The sequence below is a fragment of the Gigantopelta aegis genome, chromosome 10, assembly GCF_016097555.1.
Source record: "Gigantopelta aegis isolate Gae_Host chromosome 10, Gae_host_genome, whole genome shotgun sequence".
NCBI lineage: Eukaryota > Metazoa > Mollusca > Gastropoda > Neomphalida > Peltospiridae > Gigantopelta > Gigantopelta aegis.
Window position 1 is genome coordinate 4,559,051 of NC_054708.1, and position 18,342 is coordinate 4,577,392.

Below are 18,342 nucleotides of genomic sequence, written 5' to 3' on the forward strand. Positions count from 1 at the left end.
ACGACGCCACCGAGGCCGGTGATAATTACTGAACGTACAGATTCGAAAAACTTGCATGATTGATGATGATTCACTAGTTTTCGAATAATGCGAACAGTACTGTTGTGCCGCTATTTGAACAGTAAATTAGCATTCGAATATTCGTATAAATTATATTTTAGAAATAATCCCTTAGGCAACGCTAAAAATAAACAAATAAATAAACCAGGTCTGCCCACTGTTTTATGCAGGTAAGCAGCGGGATAGAACGCGTAGCTTGTAGGCCCCATGCATATGGTTGAGTTAAAGCGCATGCTTTTTATGGATGCCTCAATAGCTCAGAGAGCATCGTGGTTAGTCTTGCAATTTGCGGGCGATTCGGTGCCATAGGTTCGAGTCCCAGTAATGGCATGGGACTATTTGTGAGGCTAAAAACGATTTAATTATCCCATGCAGCAGTGCGTTAATTTCTATGTATGTAACAGTCAACCTCGACGTACATACAATATATAGATATTCATACATCAGTACATGCATACCAAGGATGGTATATTAATTGCTGTGGTATGTACTATCCTGTCTATGGGATGATGTATATGAAATATCCCTAGCTACTAATGGAAACATGTAGCGGGTATCCTCTCTAAGACTAAGTCAGAATTACCAAATGTTTGACATCCAATAGCCGATTATTGATAAATCGATGTGATCTAGTGGTGTCGCTAAACAAATCAAAGTTTAAAAGTTTACATACATGCATGCATACATGCATACATACATATATACATACATACATACATACATACATACATACATACATACATACATGCATATGAGGCCAAAAAGAATTGTATACACACGTTTGTAGGCTCCATGTATATCATCGGTTAACATTCTTTTTTATAATGTCTCGCTGACCAAGCGATAATCGTGGTGGTCAAGAAAATGTGAGCGATTGGGTGTCATATGTTCGAGTCCAGGCAACGGCATGAGAGACAATCTGAACCCAAAACAGATTTTTATGCCCTGTGCCCGTCAAATCCGAAATGTATACAATATATAGATATTCATACATTACTAAATACATACATACATATACGTTTGAAAATTCAAGTATATCGTTAGTGTTTAAAGTATGGCATATTAAATAATTATTTTGTTGAAAGTATGTTTTATTTTTAAATTAATAAAAGTCTTAAATTTGACACCATTATGTTTTATTGTATTTTCATACATTAAACATATTGTGACAACCAACCTCAGGACCTGTGACAACCAACCCCGTAACGGGGCAGGTTGTCTCAATAATTTTAATATTTTCAATAGCCCGAATCCTATATTTAAATGAAGATGGGCGAAATTTACATTTACATTATATGGCTAATATAAAGCACTTCAACTTTACAAGAAAATCAGTTGACAATAAGATTTTATAAATTGTAAAAATGTAACGACATAAAAAGTGTGACAACCAGCCCCGGTCTCATAAAGTTAAAATTCATATAAAAACATATTATTCAGTTTTAAACCCATACCAACTCAAATAACGTTATTTTATTTTATTTATTTATTTAAAAAAATAATAATTACCATCAATTTGCATAGGTTAACTCTTCTTTTTTTATATAGGTTTTAAAAAATAGTTTGTTTGTTTTGTTCAACGACACCACTAGAACACATTGACTAATTCATCATCGGCTATTGGATGTCAAACATTTGGTAATTCAGACACGTAGGCCTAGCCATCAGATGAAACCCGCTATATTTTTCCAAATGCAGCTAACGGATTTCCATGCACATACCACGGTCTTTGACCAGTTGAGGTGCACTGGTTGGCACGAGAAAAATCCAATCAATTGAATGGATACACCGCGGTGGTTAGATTGTGCGACGCAAGCACAGGTTCAAGGTATGAAGACAACTGACTAAACAGCCCGGGTAAAACACACGCAGGTCTAGGCCTACCTCTAGCTGTATGAGTAGTAAAGAGGCCTGTTGAGTGCCATGACCTACTTTCCGTGACCTTGACCTTGATGACGTCACGGCCTTGTCACGTGACCTCGTCCTACTGACCCGGCCCTGACCTACTTAGACTGGCCTACTGTACCGTGTGGAATGTCCTACTGACCCGGCCCTGACCTACTTAGGCCGGCCCCAACCTACTTAGTCTAATCCTGACCTATTTAGCCCGGCCCTGATCCGTTGTACTTAGCAACACCCGTGCTATCCTGTCTGTGGGAAGTGTAGGATCCCTTGCTACTAATGGGAAACTGTAGCGGGTTTCCTCTCTAAAACTGTCAGAAGTATGTTTCACATCCAATAGGCAATGATTCATAAATCGAGGTGCTCTAGTGCTATCGTTAAACAAAACCACATCTAAGGACTCGGCCCGACGCGAGGTAGTGTGTTTAATTTTAGCGCACTGAATGATGAATGGTTATCACTGCTTACATCCGGGAAGCGGTGGTATCTTGTGTTGTCAGTCTCTAAATAAAATACTCTTCGGAACTAGAAGTTACATTCTTAAAGACGTGAAATAAGAAATGATTTAAATAGGTGTAAAATAGAATTTTCGTTCGCATTCACAAGATTATTATTAACTGACCTATTTCGTCACTTCATTCCGCGCTTCGCCGCTCGAACATATAATGGTTTAAATGATAGGTTTTGTTAACATGCGTGAAGTAGTCAGCTGCGAACGACTTCGCGTCCAGCGATGATGGTACGTCGTTCGTATCTCATGTGGGGAAATTATATTTTTTCTATTATTTTTAAAACAAAATAATAATTTATAGTTTGTTTTTATTTTACTTATTTACTTATATATTTATTTATTTTTGTTTATTTGTTTATTTATTTATTATGTTACGAGGTTTTTTTTTCAAGCAGCCTCTAATAACCCTGTGGGGACGGGACGTAGCTCAGTGTTCCCTTGATGTAGGTCGGTCTGGGATATATCCAGCCAATGCTCCACAACTGGACAACTGGACAACGGCCGTGGTATGTACTATCCTGTCTGTGGGATGGTGTAGGATCCCTTGCTGCTAATCGGAAGAGTAGCCCATGAAGTGGCGACAGCGGGTTTCCTCAATCAATATCTGTGTGGTCCTTAACCATATCCGAATAACCATAAATAAAACATGTTGAGTAAATTTCCTTCCTCGTAAAATAAAGATTAATTGAACACAAATATTTTATTTTGTTTTAGCCATAGAGAAAGAAAGACATATTTGTCTCGAAGAAAGGAATGTTTGTTAAGAAGAAAGGCATATGTGTTAAGGAGAAGAAAGGAATGTTTGTTAAGGGAAGAAATGAATGTGTGTGTGTGTGTGTGTGTGTGTGTGTGTGTGTGTGTGTGTGTGAAACATCCCCAGCCCATTGCTTTGAAGAAAGAACGACCTTGACACACTTGGCAGGTGTCTGGCCTTGGTGTGAGTCATGGACCGCCCTTGGCATACTTGGCAGGTGTCTGGCCTTGGTATGAGTCATGCCCTGGCCTACTTAGACTAGTTCCGTTGTGCCCTTGGACTGTCCCCCAGACTATTGTCCTTGGCCTACTTACGACTGGTCTTGACCTATGTAGGCTCGTATTTAGATATAAAAAGGGGTGTTTTGTTAGTAGTGTCATTCGCTTGCCGAAAGTTCTGTGAATGAGATCTATTTTTGCTTTGGAGTTTGAAGATATTCTGGTACGAAAAAAATGACATCGGGATATTCGAGCAGTGTTAGTAGCAGCAGCAGTAGCGACGAGGACGACGTCTTGGTCTGCAAATGTTCAGAAAGACATACAATCAAAAGAGTGACTACCAAACAAGATGAGGAGAAGAAGAGTATTCATTATACGGATCAAACGGATGCTACACGTGACATTGGGGTTGGAACTGAAGATGGCGAACTCGTGGATGAACCCACAGATCAGACGGATGCTGCCTGTGAAACAGATGCTGCCTGTGAAACAGATGCTGCCTGTGAGGAAGATTGCTATTCGAGACGTTACGTGTTCTGTCATCGTCCCGAAATGAGACATTTCTATGCCCGGATGCTGACGTATGCTCGGTGGCCCATACAATTACGTCAAAAACCAAAAGAACTTGCCCAGGCCGGTTTCTACTACACGGGAGACCACGATGCCATCACCTGTTACTGTTGCGGACTTCGCGTCTACCGATGGAAGAAGACAGACGACCCAGTGATGGAACATTACAGACTCTCTCCAAGATGTCCTTATGTGAACAACCTGTTCAGACATTAAATGTTTTAGACACTTGTGTGCTATGTTTTCATGTTGTATGTTGTGAATAAAACCGTGAATAACAGGTTTTGCTTTCTTATTTATGTCCTGGGTCCATGAGTGTGTCTCTGGACGTGTCCCTATGGTAGTAACACTGGTAAAGGGTAATAATATATTTTGGTAACGATTATTTTTGGGGAGCTCGCACGATGAGATTTGTGCTTGGGAGGAGGGACACTGGTCATACGTATCACACAGATTCAAACATTCCTGTACCATATCTTTATGCGTCATAAGGTGTATAAGTAAAATAGTTTTGGAAAACTCGTCATTTGAGGTAGAACTTTCAGAGGAGCAACATGTCAGACCAGTACAAGTTATATGTACCCGACGTGGATAAGTGGACCCGTTTCTATAAACTGCAGGCAGAAGGTAAACTTCAACCTCATTTTCCAGTGCAACGTGGTGGGAAAAGTCAGATCATGTACAGTGTGGATCGATGTCTAGAACTCTACGATCCCACGTGGAAAAAAGAAAAAGAGGAACAGAACAAGTCCCCGACACCCAAAGTCGTCATGGTCTCCCCAACACAACAAGTGGTAGAGCAAGCCAAAGCCGATCTGAAACGGAAACAACAACAACAACAACAAAGTGGTACGGGTTGGAAATCCCCGAAACTGCAGAAGCATTTCTAAATAAGCTATAAAAGGAACTATGTGGGTCAGATATCGTCATTTCATTTAGAGTCGTCATGCAGAGCACATGTTCAGAATGTGGTTTCACATTCTCGAGGAGAGACGCCATGTTAAGACATTTTCAACAAAAACATGCTAAAGGTCTACCACCACCACCACCACCACCACCACCACCACAGCAGCAGCAGCCACCACCACCACCACCACCACCACCACCACCACAGCAGCAGCCACCACCACCACCACAGCAGCAGCAGCCACCACCACCACCACCACTACCACTACGACCACCACCACAGCAGCAGCCACCACCACCACCACCACCACCACCACCACAGCAGCAGCAGCCACCACCACCACAGCAGCAGCAGCCACCACCACCACCACCACCACCACCACCACCACCACCACCACAGCAGCAGCAGCAGCAACATCAACAGCCGCAGCAGCAGCAGCCACCACCACCACCACCACAGCAGCAGCAGCAGCCACCACCACCACCACCACCACCACTACAGCAGCAGCAGCAGCAGCAGCAGCCCCTAAGATTGTTACATCCGTTCACCATGATCGTGTCGGGACCCACGTCGTGTGGAAAGACTGTTTTGTTGTACAAACTGCTAAGGGATGGTAAAATCCAGCCGCCTCCCCAGCGCATCATCTGGCTCTACAAACGATGGCAACCCCTCTATGATACGATCAAAATGGTTGCTCGAGTGAAATTTGTTCAAGGCATACCCGAGAATTTGGAAAAGGATCGTTATTTGGATTCGAGAGTCAGAAATCTCATCGTGTTGGACGACCTGATGTCTACAGCTGGAAAAGACCCTCGCATCACCGACCTGTTCACGGAAGGAAGGCACCACAGAAACCTCTCCGTGATTGCCATCAACCAGAACCTGTATCACAGCAAGGACCCGACACAGAGAAGAAACTGTCATTACCTGGCACTGTTCAACAACCCCATCGACAAGCAGCAAGTCCTAACCTTGGCACAGCAGATGTATCCTGGAAATACTCGTCATTTCATGCAGCGGTTTGAGGAAGCTACCCACAGGCCCTACGAATATCTCTTGGTGGACTTGAAACCGACCACGCCCGAACATTGGCGTCTTCGGCCAAATGGTTTAGAGACGGGGCCGTCCGAATGGTATAAAAGCACGAACGTAACGGCGAATGTCTCAGAAGAGTTGCAGCCACCGACGAAGAAAGAGCTCTACGTGCAAATCATGCAAAGAAACGCATTCAAGAGAAAACTACCAGGCATACCCGCCTACGAAAGTGACGACGAAGAAGATGATGAGGTAGAACCCTATCTGAAAAAAGTCAAGAGGATGCAGTCTTGCGATACGTGTGGTCTGGTCTTTAAAGACGGAAGCGACTTGCAGCGACATCTGCGATTTAAAACGTGCGAAGAGGGAAATGAAAAAGAAGAAGAGCCGTCGCCCTACCTGGAAAACGAAGGCATTCGTCTCATGGTGGAACGTGAATTCGACATCAATCATGACTATATCGAAAGCAAGAGGAAACGCTACGAAGAAAAAAACATGTCCCAAGATGCCATTGAAAGAAACATGAAGACATTGCAATGGAAGTTATTTAAAGACACGTACTCTCGCTTTCTGACCTATATGCATTACTTTGACAAAGGTCCCAACACCAGAAATTTTTTAAAGTTTGTGAATCCAGACAAAGATGTGAGACCACAGATTCGTTCTAAATTAAATCAGTATCGTTCATGGATCGGCGAATATTTGGATGAACAAGACGACGACGATACCGACGATGAGGAGGACGACGATGATGAAGAGAAATGAACACTCATAGTATTCACATGTCGCCCTTAAGGCCTCTCGATGTAACCCAGTGTGTGTCCATTTTATATATGTGTCAGTGATTTGTAATTTAGAAATAAATGAAAAACCAAAACATTGCATTTGTTTTTTTGTGTTTCTTACTCTATGACTAGATTTGTGATTGGATATTTCTACCGCTACTTTATAGTAGCAAGAGCTGTGTGTACAAGACAGAACATACCACGATCTTTGATATACCAGACATAATACACTAGTTGGCTATAGCTTAATGGGCCACCGACGGGGATCGATCCTAGATCGACCACTGTATTTACCCATTTGGTAATTAAAAAGCCCTGTAAAAAGGCTTGTACTCTAGGGAAATACTTGTGCTTAAAATGCAGCTAAAAGATCATAGTTTAGGTCGGAGCGTTGAGTTGCAGTCACGCGTTCTTTCTTCAAAGCAATGGGCTGGGGATGTTTCACACACACACACACACACACACACACACACACACACACACACACACACACACACACACACACATTCATTTCTTCCCTTAACAAACATTCCTTTCTTCTCCTTAACACATGCCTTTCTTCTTAACAAATATTCCTTTCTTCGAGACAAATATGTCTTTCTTTCTCTATGGCTAAAACAAAATAAAATATTTGTGTTCAATTAATCTTTATTTTACGAGGAAGGAAATGTTTTATTTACTCAACATATTTTATTTATGGTTATACGGACATGGTTAAGGACCACACAGATAATGATTGAGGAAACCCGCTGTCGCCACTCCATGGGCTACTCTTCCGATTAGCAGCAAGGGATCCTACACCATCCCACAGACATGATAGTACATACCACGGCCGTTGTCCAGTTGTGGAGCATTGGCTGGATATATCCCAGACCGACCCACATCAAGGGAACACTGAGCTACGTCCCATCCCCACAGGGTTATTAGAGGCTGCTTGAAAAAACAACCTCGTAACATAATAAATAAATAAACAAATAAACAAAAATAAATAAATATATAAGTAAATAAGTAAAATAAAAACAAACTATAAATTATTATTTTGTTTTAAAAATAATAGAAAAAATATAATTTCACCACATGAAATACGAACGACGTACCCTCAGCGCTGGACGCGAAGTCGTTCGCAGCTGACTACTTCACGCATGTTAACAAAACCTATCATTTAAACCATTATATGTGCGAGCGGGGAAGCGCGGAATGAAGTGACGAAATAGGTCAGTTAATAATAATCTTGTGAATGCGCTATCAGATAGGGTAGAACGAAAATTCTATTTTACACCTATTTAAATCATTTCTTATTTCACGTCTTTAAGAATGTAACTTCTAGTTCCGAAGAGTATTTTATTTAGAGACTGACAAAACAAGATACCACCGCTTCCCGGATGTAAGCAGTGATAACCATTCATCATTCAGTGCGCTAAAATTAAACACACTACCTCGCGTCGGGCCGAGTCCTTAGATGTGGTTTTGTTTAACGATAGCACTAGAGCACCTCGATTTATGAATCATTGCCTATTGGATGTGAAACATACTTCTGACAGTTTTAGAGAGGAAACCCGCTACAGTTTCCCATTAGTAGCAAGGGATCCTACACTTCCCACAGACAGGATAGCACGGGCGTTGCTAAGTTCAACGGATCGGGGCCGGGCTAAATAGGTCAGGATTAGACTAAGTAGGTTGGGGCCGGCCTAAGTAGGTCAGGGGCGGGTCAGTAGGACGTTCCACACGGTACAGTAGGCCAGACTAAGTAGGTCAGGGCCGGGTCAGTAGGACGAGGTCACGTGACAAGGCCGTGACGTCATCAAGGTCAAGGTCACGGAAAGTAGGTCATGGCACTCAACAGGCCTCCTTACTACTTGTATGTACGGACTTGTCGCTTATTTCATTCACAATGCAAATGAAGCTTCCATAACTTGGCAATTCTAACATTTTGGGCCGAATTTACAAAGCCTGCTTATGTCTTACATGCGTGTTCACGCTGGTCATGCGGATAAAGTGATAGAGGTTGGATCAATAACGTTGCGGTCTTGAGAGTAAAGTAAAGTGTTGATTTCAAGCAATTCTATCATATTTGTGTTAAAATAACATTGAGAATAACAATATATTTCTTCTTGTCCTATAATATCAAGATAAAAATAATTGGTATTTGAAATGAGAGAAGCCATTACATGCATATAACAACATATTTATTCCTACTGTTGGCTGCATTTTCGTTCATAATTATTGATATATAACAGGCACTTGTAAAAAAAACTAACGATACAATTAATGCATACATATTTTTTGAGGTAAAGGTTAGCTATAGTTATTTAAATTACACGACATAAATCAACGTTTTTTAAGTGAAGGTGGTGTGTTTTCTAGTAAAGCATTTAAGGGTTAAAATGTATAGAGTAAATAATTGTGCAGTTTGGAGTAAAATATTGTGCGGTTATTACATATGATTTTCATTTATTTGTTTGCAACAGTTATGGTCATTTTGAGATTTCAGTGATGTATTTGGTGGCCATATATTTTGGGATAAATCATTTTAAGAAATATTTTAAACGCACTGACCGTGGTTATTAGGCAGTGTAAAACAATTATGGTAAGTTGTAAATATTTAAGACTTGTTTTAAAATGTATTTTAAAATGTAGATGAATTTCAAAACTAAGACATTTACTGAAATGAATTGGCACCGCAAACTTTATCAAAGACGTATTTGGGTCAATAGAACGTCTTTTTCCGGGATTGTCTAAAAGGTAACTTAAATATCAAAGGCAAAACATGAACCGTGCAAATGTTATATGAAAGAGTCTGTAAGCAACTGTCCAACATTTAATTGCTGTATCACCGAATCGCATCTGTGTAGTAATAATACACGAATACCACTTACAATTGACAACATCCAAAAACAAAATGCAAGTAATGTTATCCAAGGGAAATTGTCCTTAGCAACGTTGCCAACCGTTTCCAAAAACTAAAGAATCGTGTCTTTTTGTCATACTTCTCCTAAATTGCAATAAATGACTGAGAGTTTAGTCGAAAGTGTTTTAATATAAAAGTGCGTTTTTCGAAATCCTAGTCGGAATCGTTGATGCACCCTCTTTCTTCGCAGTTTGACAGAACACTTAATGTCTTTCCTTCGCCTTGGTATTTAAAAGTTCGACCTCTTTCATCCAGGCCAAGATGTCTGTATTCGAATTCACCATCGGAGTGTTCTGTTGTTCAAAGCTTGTTCGACGATTTCAGTTAAAGACCGACATTGGGTTTTATAGTAATAACAACGGAATGACCTTACTTCATCCATAATGGGACAAGATCTAGCTCAGTCCGTAGAGCGCTCGCCTACGATGTCTCCGTCATAGGATCGAACCACCTCAGTGGACCCATTCTCTGAATGTTTTCCCTGTCTCATCCAGTGCTCCACGACTAGAATATCAAAGGTCGTGGTATGTGCAGACTTGATCCCTTGCTGTTTCTGGAAAATGTAGCCAGTTTTCTGTACGACTTCGTGTCAAAACGTACGAAATGTTTGACATCCAATAGGTGATGATTTATTGATTGATTGGATGTTTATTGACATCTCAACACACAGAAAGTACATCGGATTTTGGGTGTCAAACAATAGTAAGAATATACAAACTTTTAAAGTAACATTAAAACAGTGTAAACAGATGTGCAAAAATAGAAATATCACAGATGTATGTAACTACTATTCCGAGTTAGCTGCTATTGTAAGAGGTTTCCGATTAACAGAATCTCCGTGCAGGGTTTCTGCCAGAGGGCAAAACTGGTAAACCGCCATCCCCCCCAAATATTATTTGGGTATGTCGCCATACACAAAATGTTTTGGAGATTTTTGTTGTTGTTGTTGACCTTTTTGACAAAATTAATTACTTACTGCACGATTAATGTGTCGATTAAATGGAGGAAACTCCACAACCTAACAGTAACAGGATATATTTCATTTCATTTCAATTTATTTTCGTGCTTATATCCAATTAAGGTTCAAGCACGCTGTCCTGGGCACACACCTCAGCTATCTGGGCTGTCTGTCCAGGATAGTGGGTTAATCGTTAGTTGTTAATGTTTTGTGAGAAAGATTAGGGTGTAGTGATCTTACACCTATTTTAGCAGGGGTGGGGCTCGATACATGCTCCGCCGGAAAAAAGTATTTAAAAGAAGAAGAAAGTTTGCTTGAGCAGGGCGGGTGGAGGGTGGGACGTCCCGAAATCCACACCCTGCAAATGCGCCTGGTCTAGTAATTTTGTTTGGAATATACTAAATAAAATAGTTTCGACACTCGTCTTTTTGGGAGGGCTATCGCTTGCATGCGTCCCTGGTATTGTTCACGAGTGCATGTCTTCATAGCTGTGTATGCATATATCCACCGGACTCTGGTTTAATGTATCTAAACCTACAGAAGACAGTCGTTAGAGTCTTGGAGTAGGATTCTTTGTCCCGAAGAGTGGCAGTTCTTTAAAGCATAAGTGATGTTTCGTGGAGTAATCACGACTTCGTTAAAACATGTAGTATATTTTATTTAAAGTTTATTTTGTTTTACGACACCACTAGAGAACATTGTTGTTTTTAATCATTGGCTACTGAATGTCAAACATTTGGTAATTCCGACACCTAGTCAACAGAGGAAACCTGCCACATTTCCCCATTAGCAGCAAGGAATCTCTTATGTTCACTTCCCCACAGACAGGAAAGCACATACCACGACCCTTGACCAGTTATGGGAACGAGGCAAAACCCAATCAGTTGAATGGATCCAGCGAGGTGGTTCGATCCTGTGACAAAAGCACCTCAGGCAAGCACTCAACCGACTAAGCTAAATCCCGTCCCATATATATTTTATTTATGCACATTAATGCAGTTTAACTTATTTAACCGGCGTCGGTGGCGCAGTGGTTAACCCATCGGACTACAGGCTGGTAGGTACAGGGTTCGCAGCCCGGTACCGGCTCCAACCCAGAGCGAGTTCTTAAGGTAGGTGTAAGGCCACTACACCCTCTTCTCTCTCACTAACCACTAACAAACTAACAACTAACCAACTGTCCTGGACAGGCGGCCCAGATAGCTGAGGTGTGTGCCCAGGACAGCGTGCTTGAACCTTAATTGGATATGAGCACGAAAATAAGTTGAAATCAAATCAATCAATCAATCAATTAACTTATTTTTATGTATAATGCATATCATTTTCGATTAATAAACCACTTGCACCGACCAGTGATCCATAACTAGTTCAACAAAGGCCATGGTTTGTGCTGTCCTGCCTGTGGGAAGCGCAAATAAAAGATCCCTTGCTGCTAATCGGAAGAGTAGCCCATGTAGTGGCAACAGCGGGTTTTCTCTCAAAATCTGTGTGGTCCTTAACCATATGTCTGACGCCATATAACCGTAAATAAAATGTGTTGAGTGCGTCATTAAATAAAACATTTCTTTCTTTCTTTTTCATCGGATACTGGATGTCAAACATTTGATAATTTTGACACGTGGTCTCGGAGGAAACCCGCTACATGTTTTCCATTAGCAGCTAGGGGTCTTTTATATGCATTTTCCACCAAACTGGACAGCACATACCACGGTATTTGATATACCACTGAGGTGATTCGAGCGCTCTGCATTTTAATATCACAAATATCCATTGCTAATTTGTATAGTAGCTTTTTAATTATTCCAGATGAATTATTTTTATTAAACTTAATTTTGTGTTCTACCAGTGTACATTGACAGTAGTCATGTTTTGATTTAATGTAATTATTGTTGTATCACAATTTGTCACCTGGTGAGTAAAGCACCATTAATTCCTGTCTAGTAGGTCTGTTACATATTTTCCTCAATGTATACATGCTTTAAGTTCATCAAAGGCTGGTATGTTGGTATGTGTTGTCCTGTCTGTTGGAAAGAGCATAATGAAAGATTTCTTACTGCTAATGGAACAATGCAAAGACGTGTTTACAAACTCAGAATGTCTTAGAGTTCCGTTTAGCTCCATTTCTCGCAATTTTTAATGACTAGGTAAATGTAACTACAACAATTCTTGAGTGGCAGTCCTCTACAGCCGTGCCACGAATGATGTACCGACATATGGAGTGACAGTCCTCTACAACCAGGCCGTGAATGATGTGCCGACACATGGAGTGACAGTCTTCTTCTACAACCAGGCCATGAATGATGTGCCGACACGTGGAGTGGCAGTCCTCTACAACCAGGCCGTGAATGATGTGTCGGCATGTGGAGTGACAGTCCTCTACAACCAGGCCGTGAATGATGTGGAGTGGAAGTCCTCTACAACCATGCCATGAATGATGTCATGTGGAGTGGCAGTCCTCTACAGCCGTGCCATGAATGATGTGTCGACATGTGGAGTGACAGTCCTCTACAGCCATGCCATGAATGATATGTCGACATGTGGAGTGGAAGTCCTCTACAACCATGCCATGAATGATGAGTCGACATGTGGAGTGGCAGTCCTCTACAACCATGCCATGAGTGATGTCGACATGTGCAGTGGCAGTCCTCTACAGCCGTGCCACGAATGATGTGTCGACATGTGGATTGGCGGTCCTCTGTCTACGTGTCAGGAATCATGTGTCGACATATGGAGTGACATTCCTCTACAGCCATGCCATGAATGATGTGTCGACATGTGGAGTGGCAGTCCTCTACAGCCGTCCCATGAATGATGTGTCGACATGTGGATTGGCGGTCCTCTGTCTACGTGTCAGGAATCATGTGTCAACATGTGGAGTGGCAGTCCTCTGCAGCCATGCCATGCATGATGTGTCGACATGTGGAGTGGCAGTCCTCTACAGCCAGGCCATAAATGATGTATCGACATGTGGATTGGTGGTCCTCTGTCTACGTGTCAGGAATCATGTGCCGACATGTGGAGTGACAGTCCTCTACAGCCATGCCATGAATGATGTGTCGACATGTGGAGTGGCAGTCCTCTACAGCCGTGCCATGAATGATGTGTCGACATGTGGATTGGCGGTCCTCTGTCTACATGTCAGGAATCATGTGTCAACATGTGGAGTGGCAGTCCTCTACAGCCATGCCATGCATGATGTGTCGACATGTGGAGTGGCAGTCCTCTACAGCCATGCCATAAATGATGTATCGACATGTGGATTGGTGGTCCTCTGTCTACGTGTCAGGAATCATGTGTCGAAATGTGGAGTGGCAGTCCTCTACAGCCATGCCATGAATGACGTGTCGACATGTGGATTGGCGGTCCTCTGTCTACGTGTCAGGAATCATGTACCGGCATGTGGAGTGGCAGTCCTCTACAGCTATGCCATGAATGACGTATTGACATGTGGAGTGGCAGTGCTCTACAAATGTGTCAATAATGATGCGTCGACATATATAATGGCAGTCCTCTACATATGTCAGGAATGATGCGTCGACAAGTATAGTGGCAGTCCTCTACATGTGTCAGGAATGATATATTGATGTGGAGTGACAAATCATTACAGATGTGTCAGGAATGATATATACATGTGGAGTGTCAGTCCTCTGCAGACGTGTCAGGAATGATGTATCAACATGTAGAGTGACAGTCCTCTACAGATGTGTTAGGAATGAATGATGTATAGACATGTGGAGTGACAGTCCTGTACAGACGTGTCAGGAATGATGTATAGACATGTGGAGTGACAGTCCTCTACAGAATGAATGAATGAATGAATGAATGAATGTTTAACGACACCCCAGCACGAAAAATACATCGGCTATTGGGTGTGAAACTATGGTAATGCAAATAAATAAAGTGATGATCAACATCAATATAAAAATTCAAGGTTTAAACAAAAACAGTGTAAAGAACTGTGCAAAAATACAAATACAAATATCACCGAATTTTACGGACACCGAATTTTACTCTAAACTTCAATTTGTGCTGTATTGGCCATTCTCAAAGAGAATGTTACACCCCTGCACCACGGTGAGGTTACAGCACACGCAGGGGTCCTCTACAGACGTGTCAGGAATGATGTATAGACATGTGGAGTGACAGTCCTCTACAGACGTGTCAGGAATGATGTATAGACATGTGGAGTGACAGTCCTCTACAGACGTGTCAGGAATGATGTATAGACATGTGGAGTGACAGTCCTCTACAGACGTGTCAGAAATGATGTATAGACATGTGGAGTGACAGTCCTCTACATATGTGTCAGGAATGATGTATAGACATAGACATGTGGAGTGACAGTCCTCTACAGACGTGTCAGGAATGTGTCAGGGAATGATGTATATGACATGTGGAGTGACAGTCCTGTACAGACGTGTCAGGAATGATGTATAGACATGTGGAGTGACAGTCCTGTATACATGTGGAGTGACAGTCCTGTGTCAGGAATGATGTATGTGGATAGACATGTGGAGTGACAGTCCTCTACATATGTGTCAGGAATGATGTATAGACATGTGGAGTGACAGTCCTGTACAGACGTGTCAGGAATGATGTATAGACATGTGGAGTGACAGTCCTCTACAGACGTGTCAGGAATGATGTATAGACATGTGGAGTGACAGTCCTCTACATATGTGTCAGGAATGATGTATAGACATGTGGAGTGACAGTCCTGTACAGACGTGTCAGGAATGATGTATAGACATGTGGAGTGACAGTCCTCTACATATGTGTCAGGAATGATGTATAGACATGTGGAGTGACAGTCCTGTACAGACGTGTCAGGAATGATGTATATACATATGGAGTGACAGTCCTCTACAGACGTGTCAGGAATGATGTATAGACAAGTGGAATGACAGTCCTCTACAGACGTGTCAAGAATGATGTATAGACATGTGGAGTGACAGTCCTCTACAGACGTGTCAGGAATGATGTATAGACATGTGGAGTGACAGTCCTCTACAGACGTGTCAGGAATGATGTATAGACATGTGGAGTGGCAGTCATCTTGTAGACAAAGCAGATGAAAGTGTTTCTCAGGTCCACTAGGTAATGTCTTGGTAAATCAAAAGGGGAACCGGAAAATAAAAGTTTTAAAATGAGCGTCTCCTGCACAACGAAAGACGCTTTGGATCCATCTTTACATTTTAGGAAGGATAAGCTGCAGGCGGCATCTAATTGTTTGATGGGGTGGGGACCTCGCAAGGTAGTTTCATGGCTTTGGCAATGAGACTCTTCACCTCATATAACGCAAAACTAAGGATAGTGAAGTGGGATGACTTAAGTATCTTTCTGCAGCTAACAACAAAGAATAATATTTAGAAAGAACACGTTTAATTCTGAAACATAAATACTCTGAATATATTGTTAACTCGTAGACAGTTCAAACAGTATGCCAGGTATATCAGCATTGGTATACCCGCAATCCCAAATATAACTTTTGTATCTAGGCCTAAACAAATGTGATGTTTCAGGAATATGCCGAATTGTTTTTAAGTAGGGTAGGTCGCCGTACCTCCTCTACAATCACCCCTGCGTGTCCAGATAAAATATGATATGTGTTCTCTTTTAACTTACATATTATTGTTTTAAAATCCAAAAACGATTTGGGTCAACCATTTTGTTTCTAGGTAGGGTCAGCTCCCCACATTTTTAAGTCCTCCGTATTCGTATCTTTAGCATTTATGCATTTATATCAATAGTCCAATAGGTGTGATATTATCATTATTGGGGAATCTAAAAAAATGGCTGCCACAGAACTGAAAATCTTATATTTCATAAATACAATGCAACCTCCAACAGCAGGAATAATCCTCTCTATTACGGCCGGTCAGCTAGTGATTATTGCACCAGTTGGGAAAATCACATTCTATAACAAAAACGGCACTAGTGTATTATAGATAAATATTCTCTAGATGTTACACACGATTTTTATGTTAGAGATTTTAATATTCACTCTGATCACGCGCCTATATTCATGTTATTAAGAAAACCATATGGTATAAATTAATGTACATGTACTTGTGAAAAGGCAAGCAAAACATATGTATATGAGTGGAATGATGATAAAAAACGAAACAACACTAAGTGCTTGTAATTGACGACCTTATTTTTAAAATACTTCTGTTAATGAGTGTGTAAATAATCTAACGGGTGTTACATTGAACAAGGAAGATATTATGGTATAGAAAGATCTGAAAGAAAATGTAAATTATGCAATAAGGACGATATAGAAGACGAATATCATTTTATTCTGATATGTCCATTGTATACAGGTTTACGAATTACTTACATAAAAAAATATTATTGGTTCAAACCATCTATGTTTAAAATTGTACAATTATTATCAGTTCAAAACAGAAAAGAACTATGTAATCTCGGTAAATTTCTCAAACATGCAACCTTTTTACGTTCTAAGCATATATAACTGTCCATCCTCCAATTACAAAATCACCCAATATTATTTGTTTGTATCATTGTGTATTGAATGTATATGTATATGCCTATGGGCCTTAAGGCTTAAAGCTAATAAACTATACTATACTATACTATACATGATATATTTGACGAGACATGTAAGCGCGAAACTCGAATAGGTAACAACTGCTCAATACACACTACAGGGTTCATACACTTAAAGGAAGTTGTGACGGTACATACTCTTAAATTTGTTTCGCCTGTGGCGATTTTAATTGTGTTAGAGGGCCGTGTGCAGTTTCATTGCCCGTAGCCCAGGTGGGCAACTTGTTACGTAATACTTCGCGCGATCGGGCATTCTAATATGCACTTAGTCCAGCTGTGGAGGCCATGTGGCGAGTAGTTACGTAATATCTCCGGTAGTGCTGTTTATGGCCAGGAGATTGCTCGCGGTTGGCGACAGCCAGACTGACGATCAGAGAGAAATATACCGACTCTAGTAGATGTAGAATATGAGATGATACGTGAGGTACCGCCTTGTACCCCCAGGCAAAATCCTGGTTTATAATAAATAGCTAGTGTTTTAGAGATATCGAGGAGAACGAATAGGAAGGCTCCGAGGGAACGTTAGTCCGTTTGGACTTTGGTAAATATATTATTTCTGCTCTGTGTATAACCTTGATGTGATTGATGTGACTTTAAATATTTTGATACTGTATTATACCAATATTCTTTAGACAGTGTCTTCGGTCATCTGACGAAGTAAATCGTAGACTTTTTGTTCTAACATTATATGAGTATTTGGTAATATAAAGCTTAGCCAGTCATCCTAGCGGACCTAGGTACACTGTAGGTTATTGTCTTTATTGTGATCGGTACCAGTATTAATTCTGTGTTACAAGGTTACTGAATGAGTAGTTAGGGGTAATTAAAAATTAACCCGTTAGGAATAGAGCTGTAATTCCTTTATTAATTAAGTTCCCCTGGAAGAGTTCCTAAATTACCACACGTTACTGAACGAGTAGTAGGGTTAATTAAAAATTAACCAGTTAGGAATGGTGTTGTAATTCCTTTATTAATTAACTTCTCCTGGAAGCGTTTCTCAATTATCACACGTGTGGGTGTGGTGTAACGGTGAAGTGATTCGCATATTGTGTAACTAGACACCTAGAGATTAACTAATTAAGTGATCAGTTCTGGGTTGTTATTATTGTTGTTATTAATTAACTACTACGGCTGTACATTTGTCAGCGTAGATTAATACAGATT